We start from the raw sequence: 17,888 nt of genomic DNA, 5'->3' as shown, positions 1-17,888 counted from the left end.
CACTCGCACACACACACACACTCGCACGCATACACTCGCACGCACACACTTGCACGCATACACTCGCACACTCTTGCACACACACACTCGCACACACACTCGCACACATTTGCACACACTCGCACACACTCACTCGCACACGCTTGCACACACTCGCACACACACACTTGCACACGCTTGCACACACTCGCACACACACACTCGCACACACTTGCACACACTCGCACATATACTTATACACACTCGCACACACGCACACACACACTCGCACACACTCGCACGCACACACTCGCACGCACACACTTGCACGCATACACTTGCACACTCTCGCACACACACACTTGCACACACACTCGCACACATTTGCACACATTCGCACACACTCACACACATTCACTCATACACACTCGCACACACTCACACACACTCGCACACACTCGCACCCAGTCACTCGAGCACACTCACACACACTCGCACGCAAACACTCACGCACACTCACACGCACAAACTCGCACACATTCACACACACTCGCACACACTGATACGCACACACTGGCACACACTGGCCCACACTCGCACACACACAATCGCACACACTCGCACACACTTGCACACACTCACACATACACACTCGCATGCACACACTCGCACACACTCACACACACACTCACACATACTTGCACACACACACTCGCACACAATCACACACACACTCGCAGACACTCGCACACACTCACTCATGCACACACTCACACACACTCGCACACACAGTCCTACACACTCACACACACACTCGCAAACACTCGCAAACACTCACACACACACTCACTCACACATACACACTCGCGCACACTCGCACGCCCACACTCTCAAACTCTCGCACACATTTGCACACACTCGCACTCACTCGCACACACTCGCACGCACACAATCGCACACACTCGCACAAACTCATACACAATCGCACACACTCACTCGCACACACTTGCACACACTCGCACACACAGTCGCACACACTCGCACACACTTGCACACACTTGCACATGCTTGCACACACTCGCACACACTCGCACACACTCGCACACACTCACACACACGCACACACACGCACACACTCGCACACACTCGCACACACTTGCATGCACACATTCGCACGCACTCGCACACACAAGCACAAACTGGCACACACTCAAACACACTCACTCATACACACTCGCACACACTCACTCGCGCACACACACACACTCACTCGCACACACTCGCACCCAGTCACTCGAGCACACTCGCACACACTCGCACGCACACACTCGCACACACTCACACGCACACACTCACGCACACACACTCGCGCACACTCGTGCACACTCGCACGCACACATTCACACACATTCACACTCACTTGCACACACTCGTACGCACACACTGGCACACGCTGGCACACACTGGCACAACACACTCGCACACACTTGCACACACTAGCACACACACTCGCACATACTCGCACACACTCGTACACACTCGCATGCACACACTTGCACACACTCGCATGCACACACTCGCACACACACTAACACACACACATACACACTCGCACACACTCGAACAAACTCCTACACACACTCACACACACTCACACACACACTCGCACGCATACACTCGCACACACTCACACACACTCACACACACTTGCACACACACACTCGCACACAATCACACACACACTCGCAGACACTCGCACACACTCACTCATGCACACACTCACACACACTCACACACACTCGCCCACACTCGCACACACAGTCCTACACACTCACACACACACTCGCAAACACTCGTAAACACTCACACACACTCACTCACATGTACACACTCGCGCACACTCGCACGCCCACACTCTGACACTCTCGCACACATTTGCAAACACTCGCACTCACTCGCACGCACTTGCACGCACACACTCGCACAAACTCATACACAATCGCACACACTTACTCGCACACACTTGCACACACTCGCACACACACTCGCACACACTCGCACACACTTGCACACACTTGAACACGCTTGCACACACTCGCACACACTCGCACACACTCACACACTCACACACACGCACACACATGCACACACACTCCCGCACACACTCGCACACACTCGCACACACTTGCACACACTAGCACACACACACTCGCACACACTCGCACCCAGTCACTCGAGCACACTCGCACACACTCGCACGCACACACTCGCACACACTCACACTCACACACTCACGCACACACACGCGCGCACACTCGTGCACACTCGCACGCACACATTCGCACACATTCGCACTCACTTGCACACACTCGTATGCACACACTGGCACACACTGGCACACACTCGCACACACACACTCGCACACACTCGCACTCACTTGCACACACTAGCACACACACACTCACACACACTCGCACATACTCGCACACACTCGCACACACTTGCACGCACACACTCGCATGCACACACTTGCACACACTCACACACACACACTCGCATACACACTCGCACAAACTCCTACACACACTCGTACACACTCACACACACTCGCACACACACTCGCACACACTCGCATATACACACATACACATTCGCACACACTCACACACACACTCGCACACACAGTCCTATACACTCACACACACACTCGCAAACACTCGCACACACTCACACACACACTCACTCACATGTACACACTCGCGCACACTCGCACACACTCACGCACACTAGCACACACTCGTAAGCATACACTCACACTCACTCACACACTTACTCACACGCACACACTCTCGCACACACTCACACGCACTCGCGCACACTCGCACACACTCGCACGCCCACACTCGCACACTCTCGCACACATTTGCACTCACTCGCACTCACTCACACCCACTCGCACGCACACACTCATACATAATCACACAAACTCGCACACATACACTCGCACACATTCGCACACACTCGCACACACTCACTCACTTACACTCACTCGCACACACTTGCACACACTCGCACACACTCGCACACACAGTCCTACACACTCACACACACTCGCACACACTCGCACACTCTCACTCACACACACTCGCACACACACTCGCACACACTCACACACACTTGCACACACTCGCACACACTCACACGCACACACACACTCACACACACTCGCACACACTCACATGCACACACTCGCCACACACACTCGCACAAACTCACACGCACACACTTGCACTCACACTCGCACCCACTCGCACCCACTCACTCGTGCACACTCGCGCACACTCGGGCACATTTGCACACACTCGCACACACTCGCACACACACTCGCACACACACTCGCACACATTCGAACACACTCGCACACACTCGCAAACACTCGCACATACAGTCCTACAAACTCACACACACTCACACACACTCACACACTCGCACCCACACACAAACTGGCACACACTCAAACACACTCACTTATACACACTCGCACACACTCACTCGCACACACACACTCGCAAACACTCGCACCCAGTCACTCGAGCACACTCGCACACACTTGCACGCACACACTCGCACAAACTCACATGCACACACTCACGCACACACACTCGCGCACACTCGTGCACACTCGCACGCACACAATCGCACTCACTTGTACACACTCGTACGCACACACTAGCACACACTCGCACACACTCGCACATACTCGCACACACTCGCACACACTCGCACGCACACACTCGCACACACTCGCATGCACACACTCGCACACACATTCACACACACACACTCGCATACACACTCGCACACACTCGCACAAACTCCTACACACACTCGTACACACTCACACACACTCGCACACACTCGCACACACTCACACATACACACATACACATTCGCACACACTCGCACACACACTCGCACACACAGTCCTACACACTCACACACACACTCGCAAACACTCGCACACACTCACACACACACTCACTCACACGTACACACTCGCGCACACTCGCACACACTCACGCACACTAGCACACACTCGTAAGCATACACTCACACTCACTCACACACTTACTCACACGCACACACTCTCGCACACACTCGCACACACTCGCGCACACTCGCACACACTCGCACGCCCACACTCGCACACTCTCGCACACATTTGCACTCACTCGCACCCACTCACACGCACACACTCGCACACACTCATACACAATCACACACACTCGCACACACACACTCGCACACATTCGCACACACTCGCACACACTCACTCACTCACACTCACTCGCACACACTTGCACACACTCGCACACACTCGCACACACAGTCCTACACACTCACACACACACTCGCAAACACTCGCACGTACTCACACACACTCACTCACACGCACACACTTGCACACACTAGCACACACTCGCACGCCCACAATTGCACACATTCACATTCACTCACACGCACTCGCACGCACACACTCGCACACACTCACACAAACTCACACATACTCGCACACACTCATACACAATCGCACAAACTCAAACACACTCGCACACAATCACACCCACTCACTCGTGCACACTCGCGCACACTCGGGCACATGTGCACACACTCACACACACTCGCACACACACTCGCACACACTCGAATACACTCGCACACACTCGCAAACACTTGCACATACAGTCCTACAAACTCACACACACTCGCACACACTCACACACTCGCACCCACTCACTCGTGTACACTCACGCACACTCGGGCACATTTGAACACACTCGCACACACTCACACACTCTCGCACACACACTCGCACACACTCGCACACACACTCGTACACACTCACACACTTACACACACTCGAACACACTCGCACACACTCGCAAACACTCGCACATACAGTCCTACAAGCTCACGCACACTCCCACACAATCACACACTCGCACACACACTCAAACACACTCGTACGCACTCTCGCACACACTTGCACACACTCAAACACACTCGCACACACACTCGCACACACTCGCACACACACTCGCACATACACTCATATACACTCGCACACACGCGCACACACTCGCACACACAGTCGTACACACACACACACTCGCACACACTCACTTACTCACACGCACACACTCGCGCACTCTCACACACACTCACACACTCGTGCACACTAGCACACACTCGCAAGCACACACTCGCACAGACTCACACACACTCACACACTCACACACGCTCGCACACATTTGCACACACTTGCACTCACTCGCACGCACTCGCACACACCTGCAAGCACTCGCACACACCCGCACGCACTTGCAAACACTTGCACACACACGCGCACACACTCGTACACACTCGCACACACACGCACACACACTCGCACACACATACACGCACGCACACACTCGCACACACTCGCACACACTCGCACACACTCGAACACACTCACACACACTCGCACACACTCACACACACACACACACTCGCACACACTCGCACACACTCACTCATGCACACACTCACACACACTCGCACACACTCGCACACACACACTCGCACACACTCGCACACACACACTCATACACACTCGCACACACACTCGAACACACTTGCACACACTCACACACACTCACACTCATACACAATCACACACACACTCGCACACACACACTCGCACACACACAAACTCGAACAGACTCGCACACACTCGCACATACAGTCCTACACACTCACACACACAACCGCACACACACGCACACACTCCTACACACACTCGCACACACTCACACACTCGCACACACTCGCACACACACTCGCACACACACTCGCACTCACTCGCACCCACTCGCACGCACACACTCATACACAATCACACAAACTCGCACACACACACTCGCACACATTCGCACACACTTGCACACACGCACTCACTCACACTCACTCGCACACACTTGCACACACTCGCACACACAGTCCTACACACTCACACACACACTCACAAACACTCGCACAAACTCACACACACTCACTCACACGCACACACTTGCGCACACTAGCACACACTCGCACGCCCACACTCGCACACATTCGCACTCACTCGCACGCACTCGCACGCACACACTCGCACAAACTCACACACACTCGCACACACTCATACACAATCGCACGCACACACATTCGCACACACACACTCGCACACACTCGCACACTCTCGCACACATTCGCACTCACTCGCACGCACTCGCACGCACACACTCGCACACACTCGCACAAACTTGCATGCACACACTCGCACACACACTCACACACACACTCGCATACACACTCGCACACACTCGCATGCACACACTCGCACACACACTCACACACACACACTCACATACACACTCGCACAAACTCCTACACACACTCGTACACACTCACACACACTCGCACACACACTTGCACACACTCGCACACACTCGCACATACACACATACACATTCGCACACACTCGCACACACTCGCACACACAGTCCTACACACTCACACACACACTCGCAAACACTTGCACAAACGCACACACACTCACTCACACGCACACACTTGCGCAAACTAGCACACACTCGCACGCCCACACTCGCACACATTCGCACTCACTCGCACGCACTCGCACGCACACACTCGCACAAACTCACACACACTCGCAAACACTCATACACAATCGCAAGCACACACACTCGCACACACACACTCACACACATTCGCAATCACTCGCACGCACTCGCACACACTCGCACACACTCGCACAAACTCACACACACTCGCACACACTTATACACAATCGCACACACACACTCTAACACACACTCGCACACACTCGCACACACTCGCACACACACACTTGCACACACTCACACACACTCACACCCACACACACTCGCACACACTTGCACACACTCACAAGCACACACTCGCACACACACTCGCACACACTCACACGCACACACTCACACGCACACACTCGCACACACACTCGCACCCACTCACTCGTGCAAACTCGCGCACACTCGGGCACATTTGCACACACTCGCACACACTCGCACACTCTCGCACACACACTCGCACACACACTCGCACACACTCGAACACACTCGCACACACTCGCAAATACTCGCACATACAGTCCTACAAACTCACACACACTCACACACACTCGCACCCACACACAAACTGGCACACACTCAAACACACTCACTCATACACACTCGCACACACTCACTCGCACACAAACACACACACTCGCACCCAGTCACTCGAGCACACTCGCACACACTCGCACGCACGCACACACTCACATGCACACACTCACGCACACACACTCGCACACACTTGCACACACTCGCACATACACTTATACTCACTCGCACACACGCACACACACACACTCGCACACACGCACACTCTCGCACATACTCGCACGCACACACTCGCACACATACACTCGCACACACTCGCACACACACACTCGCACACATTTGCACACACTCACTCGCACACACTCGCACACAAACTCGCACACATGCACACACTCACACACACTCACTCATACACACTCGCACACACTCACTCGCACACACTCACACACACTCGTACCCAGTCACTCGAGCACACTCGCACACACTCACACGCACACTCTCGCACATACTCGCACGCACACACTCGCACACACACACTCGTACACATTTGCACACACTCACTCGCACACACTCGCACACAAACTCGCACACACGCACACACTCACACACACTCACTCATACACACTCGCACACACTCACTCGCACACACTCACACACACTCGTACCCAGTCACTCGAGCACACTCGCACACTCACACGCACAAACTCGCACACATTTGCACACACTCGCAATTACTTGCACACACACACTCGCACACAATCGCACACACTTGCACACACTCACACACACAGATTCGCACACACTCGCACACACTCGCACACACTCGCACACACACACTTGCACACACTCACACACACACTCACTCACATGCACACACTCGCACACACTCACACACTCGCGCACACTAGCACACACTCTCACGCCCACACTCGCACACTCTCACACACATTTGCACACACTCGCTCTCACTCGCACACATTTGCACGCACACACTCACACACACTCGCACACACTCACACAAACTCACACACACACTCGCACACATTCATACACAATCGCACACACACACTCGCACACACTCGCACACTCTCGCGCACACTCGCACACACTCACTCGCACACACTTGCACACACTCGCACACAGTCCTACACACTCACACACACACTCGCAAACACTCGCACAAACTCACACACACTCACTCACACGCACACACTCGCACACATTCGCACTCACTCGCACGCACTCGCACGCACACACTCACACAAACTCGCACACACACACTCGCACACATTTGCACACACTCACTCGCACACACTCGCACACAAACTCGCACACACTCACACACACTCACTCATACACACTCGCACACACTCACTCGCACACACTCACACACACTCGTACCCAGTCACTCGAGCACACTCGCACACTCACACGCACAAACTCGCACACATTTGCACACACTCGCAATTACTTGCACACACTCGTACGCACACACTGGCACACACTCGCACTCACTCGCACACACACACTCGCACACAATTGCACACACTTGCACACACTCACACACACAGATTCGCACACACTCGCACACACTCGCACACACTCGCACGCACACACTTGCACACACTCACACACACACTCACTCACATGCACACACTCGCACACACTCACACACTCGCGCACACTAGCACACACTCTCACGCCCACACTCGCACACTCTCACACACATTTGCACACACTCGCTCTCACTCGCACACATTTGCACGCACACACTCACACACACTCGCACACACTCACACAAACTCACACACACACTCGCACACATTCATACACAATCGCACACACACACTCGCACACACTCGCACACTCTCGCGCACACTCGCACACACTCACTCGCACACACTTGCACACACTCGCACACAGTCCTACACACTCACACACACACTCGCAAACACTCGCACAAACTCACACACACTCACTCACACGCACACACTCGCACACATTCGCACTCACTCGCACGCACTCGCACGCACACACTCACACAAACTCGCACACACACACTCGCACACATTTGCACACACTCACTCGCACACACTCGCACACAAACTCGCACACACTCACACACACTCACTCATACACACTCGCACACACTCACTCGCACACACTCACACACACTCGTACCCAGTCACTCGAGCACACTCGCACACTCACACGCACAAACTCGCACACATTTGCACACACTCGCAATTACTTGCACACACTCGTACGCACACACTGGCACACACTCGCACTCACTCGCACACACACACTCGCACACAATTGCACACACTTGCACACACTCACACACACAGATTCGCACACACTCGCACACACTCGCACACACTCGCACGCACACACTTGCACACACTCACACACACACTCACTCACATGCACACACTCGCACACACTCGCACACACTCGCGCACACTAGCACACACTCTCACGCCCACACTCGCACACTCTCACACACATTTGCACACACTCGCTCTCACTCGCACACATTTGCACGCACACACTCACACACACTCGCACACACTCGAACAAACTCACACACACACTCGCACACATTCATACACAATCACACACACACACTCGCACACACTCGCACACTCTCGCGCACACTCGCACACACTCACTCGCACACACTTGCACACACTCGCACACAGTCCTACACACTCACACACACACTCGCAAACACTCGCACAAACTCACACACACTCACTCACACGCACACACTCGCACACATTCGCACTCACTCGCACGCACTCGCACGCACACACTCGCACAAACTCACACACACTCGCACACACTCATACACAATTGCACGCACACACACTCGCACACACACACTCGCACACATTCGCACTCACTCGCACGCACTCGCACGCACACACTCGCACAAACTCACACACACTCACACACACTTATACACAATCGCACACACACAGTCGCACACACTCGCACACACTCACTCACACACACTCACACACACACACTCGCACACACTCACACACACTTGCACACACTCGCACACACTCACACGCACACACATTCGCACACACACTCACACACACTCACACACACACACTCGCACACACTCACACACACTTGCACACACTCGCACACACTCACACGCACACACACTCACACACACGCTCACACACAGTCGCACACACTCACAAGCACACACTCGCACACACACTCGCACACACTCACACGCACACACTCACACGCACACACTCACACACACACTCGCACACACTCGCACCCACTCACTCGTGCACACTCGCGCACACTCGGGCACATTTGCACACACTCGCACACACTCACACACTCTCGCACACACACTCGCACACACACTCGCACACACTCGAACACACTCGCAAACACTCACACATACAGTCCTACAAACTCACACACACTCACACACACTCACACACTCGCACCCACACACAAACTGGCACACACTCAAACACACTCACTCATACACACTCGCACACACTCACTTGCACACACACACACACACTCGCAAACACTCGCACCCAGTCACTTGAGCACACTCGCACACACTCGCACGCACGCACGCACACACTCACATGCACACACTCATGCACACACACTCGAGCACACTTATGCACACTCGCACGCACACAATCGCCCTCACTTGCACACACTCGTACGCACACACTGGCACACACTCGCACACACTCGCACATACTCGCACACACTCGCACACACTCGCATACACTCACACACACAAACTCGCATACACACTCGCACACACTCGCACAAACTCCTACACACACTCGTAAACACTCACACACACTCGCACACACTCGCACATACTCGCACACACTCACACTCTCTTGCACGCACACACTCGCATGCACACACTCGCACACACACTCGCATACACACTCACACACACTCGCACAAACTCCTACACACACTCGTACACACTCACACACACTCGCACACACAATCGCATACACTCGCACATACACACATACACATTCGCACACACTCGCACACACACTCGCACACACAGTCCTACACACTCACACACACACTCGCAAACACTCGCACACACTCACACACACACTCACTCACACGTACACACTCGTGCACACTCGCACACACTCACGCACACTAGCACACACTCGTAAGCATACACTCACACTCACTCACACACTTACTCACATGCACACACTCTCGCACACACTCACACACACTCGCGCACACTCGCACACACTCGCACGCCCACACTCGCACACTCTCGCACACATTTGCACACACTCGCACTCACTCGCACCCACTCGCATGCACACACTCGCACACACTCATACACAATCACGCAAACTCGCACACACACAATCGCACACATTCGCACACACTCGCACACACTCACTCACTCACACTCACTCGCACACACTCGCACACACAGTCCTACACACTCACACACACACTCGCAAACACTCGCACACACTCATGCACACTCACACACACACTCGCACACACTCACACGCACACTCTCGCACATACTCGCACGCACACACTCGCACACATACACTCGCACACACTCGCACACACACACTCGCACACATTTGCACACACTCACTCGCACACACTCGCACACAAACTCGCACACATGCACACACTCACACACACTCACTCATACACACTCGCACACACTCACTCGCACACACTCACACACACTCGTACCCAGTCACTCGAGCACACTCGCACACACTCACACGCACACTCTCGCACATACTCGCACGCACACACTCGCACACACACACTCGTACACATTTGCACACACTCACTCGCACACACTCGCACACAAACTCGCACACACGCACACACTCACACACACTCACTCATACACACTCGCACACACTCACTCGCACACACTCACACACACTCGTACCCAGTCACTCGAGCACACTCGCACACTCACACGCACAAACTCGCACACATTTGCACACACTCGCAATTACTTGCACACACTCGTACGCACACACTGGCACACACTCGCACTCACTCGCACACACACACTCGCACACAATCGCACACACTTGCACACACTCACACACACAGATTCGCACACACTCGCACACACTCGCACACACTCGCACGCACACACTTGCACACACTCACACACACACTCACTCACATGCACACACTCGCACACACTCACACACTCGCGCACACTAGCACACACTCTCACGCCCACACTCGCACACTCTCACACACATTTGCACACACTCGCTCTCACTCGCACACATTTGCACGCACACACTCACACACACTCGCACACACTCGCACAAACTCACACACACACTCGCACACATTCATACACAATCGCACACACACACTCGCACACACTCGCACACTCTCACGCACACTCGCACACACTCACTCGCACACACTTGCACACACTCGCACACAGTCCTACACACTCACACACACACTCGCAAACACTCGCACAAACTCACACACACTCACTCACACGCACACACTTGCACACATTCGCACTCACTCGCACGCACTCGCACGCACACACTCGCACAAACTCACACACACTCGCACACACTCATACACAATTGCACGCACACACACTCGCACACACACACTCGCACACATTCGCACTCACTCGCACGCACTCGCACGCACACACTCGCACACACTCGCACAAACTCACACACACTCACACACACTTATACACAATCGCACACACACAGTCGCACACACTCGCACACACTCACTCACACACATTCACACACACACACTCGCACACACTCACACACACATGCACACACTCGCACACACTCACACGCACACACATTCGCACACACACTCACACACACTCACACACACACACTCGCACACACTCACACACACTTGCACACACTCGCACACACTCACACGCACACACACTCACACACACGCTCACACACAGTCGCACACACTCACAAGCACACACTCGCACACACACTCGCACACACTCACATGCACACACTCACACGCACACACTCACACACACAATCGCACACACTCGCACCCACTCACTCGTGCACACTCGCGCACACTCGGGCACATTTGCACACACTCGCACACACTCACACACTCTCGCACACACACTCGCACACACACTCGCACACACTCGAACACACTCGCACACACTCACAAACACTCACACATACAGTCCTACAAACTCACACACACTCACACACACTCACACACTCGCACCCACACACAAACTGGCACACACTCAAACACACTCACTCATACACACTCGCACACACTCACTTGCACACACACACACACACTCGCAAACACTCGCACCCAGTCACTTGAGCACACTCGCACACACTCGCACGCACGCACGTACACACTCACATGCACACACTCATGCACACACACTCGAGCACACTCATGCACACTCGCACGCACACAATCGCACTCACTTGCACACACTCGTACGCACACACTGGCACACACTCGCACACACTCGCACACACTCGCATGCACACACTCGCACACACTCACACACACACACTCGCATACACACTCGCACACACTCGCACAAACTCCTACACACACTCGTAAACACTCACACACACTCGCACACACTCGCACACACTCGCACATACACACATACACATTCGCACACACTCGCACACACACTCGCACAAACAGTCCTACACACTCACACACACACTCGCAAACACTCGCACACACTCACACACACACTCACTCACACGTACACACTCGCACACACTCACACACACTAGCACACACTCGTAAGCATACACTCACATTCACTCACACACTTACTCACATGCACACACTCTCGCACACACTCACACACACTCGCGCACACTTGCACACACTCGCACGCCCACACTCGCACACTCTCGCACACATTTGCACACACTCGCACTCACTCGCACCCACTCACACGCACACACTCGCACACACTCATACACAATCACACACACTCGCACACAAACACTCGCACACATTTGCACACACTCGCACACACTCACTCACTCACACTCACTCGCACACACTCGCACACACAGTCCTACACACTCACACACACACTCGCAAACACTCGCACATACTCACACACACTCGATCACACGCACACAGTTGCACACACTAGCACACACTTGCACGCCCACAATTGCACACATTCACATTCACTCGCACGCACTCGCACGCACACACTCGCACAAACTCACACATACTCGCACACACTCATACACAATCGCACAAACTCACACACACTCACACACACTCACACACTCGCACCCACTCACTCGTGCACACTCGCGCACACTCGGGCACATGTGCACACGCTCGCACACACTCGCACACACACTCGCACACACTCGAATACACTCGCACACACTGCAAACACTTGCACATACAGTCCTACAAACTCACACACACTCGCACACGCTCACACACTCGCACCCACTCACTCGTGTACACTCACGCACACTCGGGCACATTTGCACACACTCGCACACACTCGCACACTCTCGCACACACACTCGCACACACTCGCACACACACTCGCACACACTCACACACTTACACACACTCGAACACACTCGCACACACTCGCAAACACTCGCACATACAGTCATACAAGCTCACACACACTCCCACACAATCTCACACTCGCACACACACTCACACACACTCGCACACACTCGTACGCACTCGCACACACACTCGGACATACACTCATATACACTCACACACACGCGCACACACTCGCACACACAGTCGCACATACACTCATATACACTCGCACACACGCGCACACACTCGCACACACAGTCGTACACACTCACACTCGCACACACTCACTTACTCACACGCACACACTCGCGCACTCTCGCACACACTCACACACTCGTGCACACTAGCACACTCTCGCAAGCACACACTCGCACAGACTCACACACACTCACACACACTCACACACGCTTGCACACATTTGCACACACTTGCACTCACTCGCACGCACTCGCACACACCCGCACGCACTCGCACACACCCGCACGCACTCGCAAACACTTGCACACACACGCACACACACGCACACACACACTTGTACACACTCGCACACACACGCACACACACTCGCACACACAGACACGCACGCACACACTCGCACACACTCGCACACACTCACACACACTCGCACACACTCACACACACACACACTCGCACACACTCGCACACACTCACTCATGCACACACTCACACACACTCGCACACACTCGCACACACACACTCGCACACACTCGCACACACACACTCATACAAACACGCACACACACTCGAAAACACTTGCACACACTCACACACACTCGCACTCATACACAATCACACACACACTCGCACACACACAAACTCGAACAGACTCGCACACACTCGCACATACAGTCCTACACACTCACACACACAACCGCACACACTCGCACACACTCCTACACACACTCGCACACACTCACACACTCGCACACACTCGCACACACTCGCACACACACTCGCACTCACTCGCACCCAATCGCACGCACACACGCATACACAATCACACAAACTCGCACACACACACTCGCACACATTCGCTCACACTTGCACACATGCACTCACTCACACTCACTCGCACACACTTGCACACACTCGCACACACTCGCACACACAGTCCTACACACTCACACACATACTCGCAAACACTTGCACAAACTCACACACACTCACACGCACACACTTGTGCACACTAGCACAAACTCGCACGCCCACACTCGCACACATTCGCACTCACTTGCACGCACTCGCACGCACACACTCGCACAAACTCACACACACTCGCACACACTCACACACAATCGCAAGCACACACTCTAGCACACACACACTCGCACACATTCGCACCCACTCACACACACTCGCACGCACACACTCGCACACACTCGCACAAACTCACACACACTCGCACACACTTATACACAATCGCACACACACACTCTAACACATACTCGCACACACTCGCACACACACACTTGCACACACTCACACACACTCACACCCACACACACTCGCACACAATTGCACACACTCACAAGCACACACTCGCACACACACTCGCACACACTCACACGCACACACTCGCACACACACTCACACTCGCACCCACTCACTCGTGCAAACTCGCGCACACTCGGGCACATTTGCACACACTCGCAAACACTCGCACACTCTCGCACACACACTCGCACACACTCGCAAATACTCGCACATACAGTCCTACAAACTGACACACACTCACACACACTCGCACCCACACACTCGTGCACACTCACACACACTCACACACAAACACAAACTGGCACACACTCAAACACACTCACTCATACACACTCGCACACACTCACTCGCACACAAACACACACACTCGCACCCAGTCACTCGAGCACACTCGCACACACTCGCACGGACGCACGCATACACTCACATGCACACACTCACGCACACACACTCGTGCACACTCGTGCACACTCACACACACTCGCACACACACTTGCACACACTCGCACACACACTCGCACATACACTCATATACACTCGCACACACGCGCACACACTCGCACACACATTCGTACACACTCACACACACACTCGCACACACTCACTTACTCACATGCACACACTCGCGCACACTAGCACACACTCGCAAGCACACACTCGCACAGACTCACACACACTCACTCACACGCACACACTCATGCACACTCACACACACTCACACACTCACAGACGCTCGCACACATTTCACACACTCGCACTCACTCGCATGCACTCGCATGCACACACCCGTGCACACTCACACACACTCGCACACACTTTCACACACAATCGCACACACTCACTCATACACAATCGCACGCACACACTCGCACACACTCGCACACACTTTGACACACACTCGCACACACTCACTCATACACAATCACACACACTCGCACACACTCGCACACACTCGCACACAAATCCGCACGCAATCGCACACAGTCACTCATACACACTCGCACACACTCGCACACACTCGCACACACTCGCACACACCCGCACGCACTCGCAAACACTTGCACACACACGCACACACACTCACACACACTCGTACACACTCGCACACACACGCACACACACTCGCACACACACACATGCACGCACACACTCGCACACACTCGCACACACTCACACACACTCGCACACACTCACACACACACACACACTCGCACAGACTCGCACACACTCACTCATGCACACACTCACACACACTCGCACACACTTGCACACACTCGCACACACTCGCACACACAGTCCTACACACTCACACACACACTCGCAAACACTTGCACAAACTCACACACACTCACTCACACGCACACACTTGCGCACACTAGCACACACTCGCACGCCCACACTCGCACACATTCGCACTCACTCGCAAGCACTCGCACGCACACACTCGCACAAACTCACACACACTCGCACACACTCATACACAATCGCAAGCACACACACTCGCACACA

The sequence above is a fragment of the Phyllobates terribilis genome, unplaced genomic scaffold, assembly GCF_046119375.1.
Source record: "Phyllobates terribilis strain yellow unplaced genomic scaffold, ASM4611937v1 Scaffold_101__1_contigs__length_5897712, whole genome shotgun sequence".
Taxonomy (NCBI): Eukaryota; Metazoa; Chordata; class Amphibia; order Anura; family Dendrobatidae; genus Phyllobates; species Phyllobates terribilis.
Note: the sequence above shows the minus strand (reverse complement) of the source record.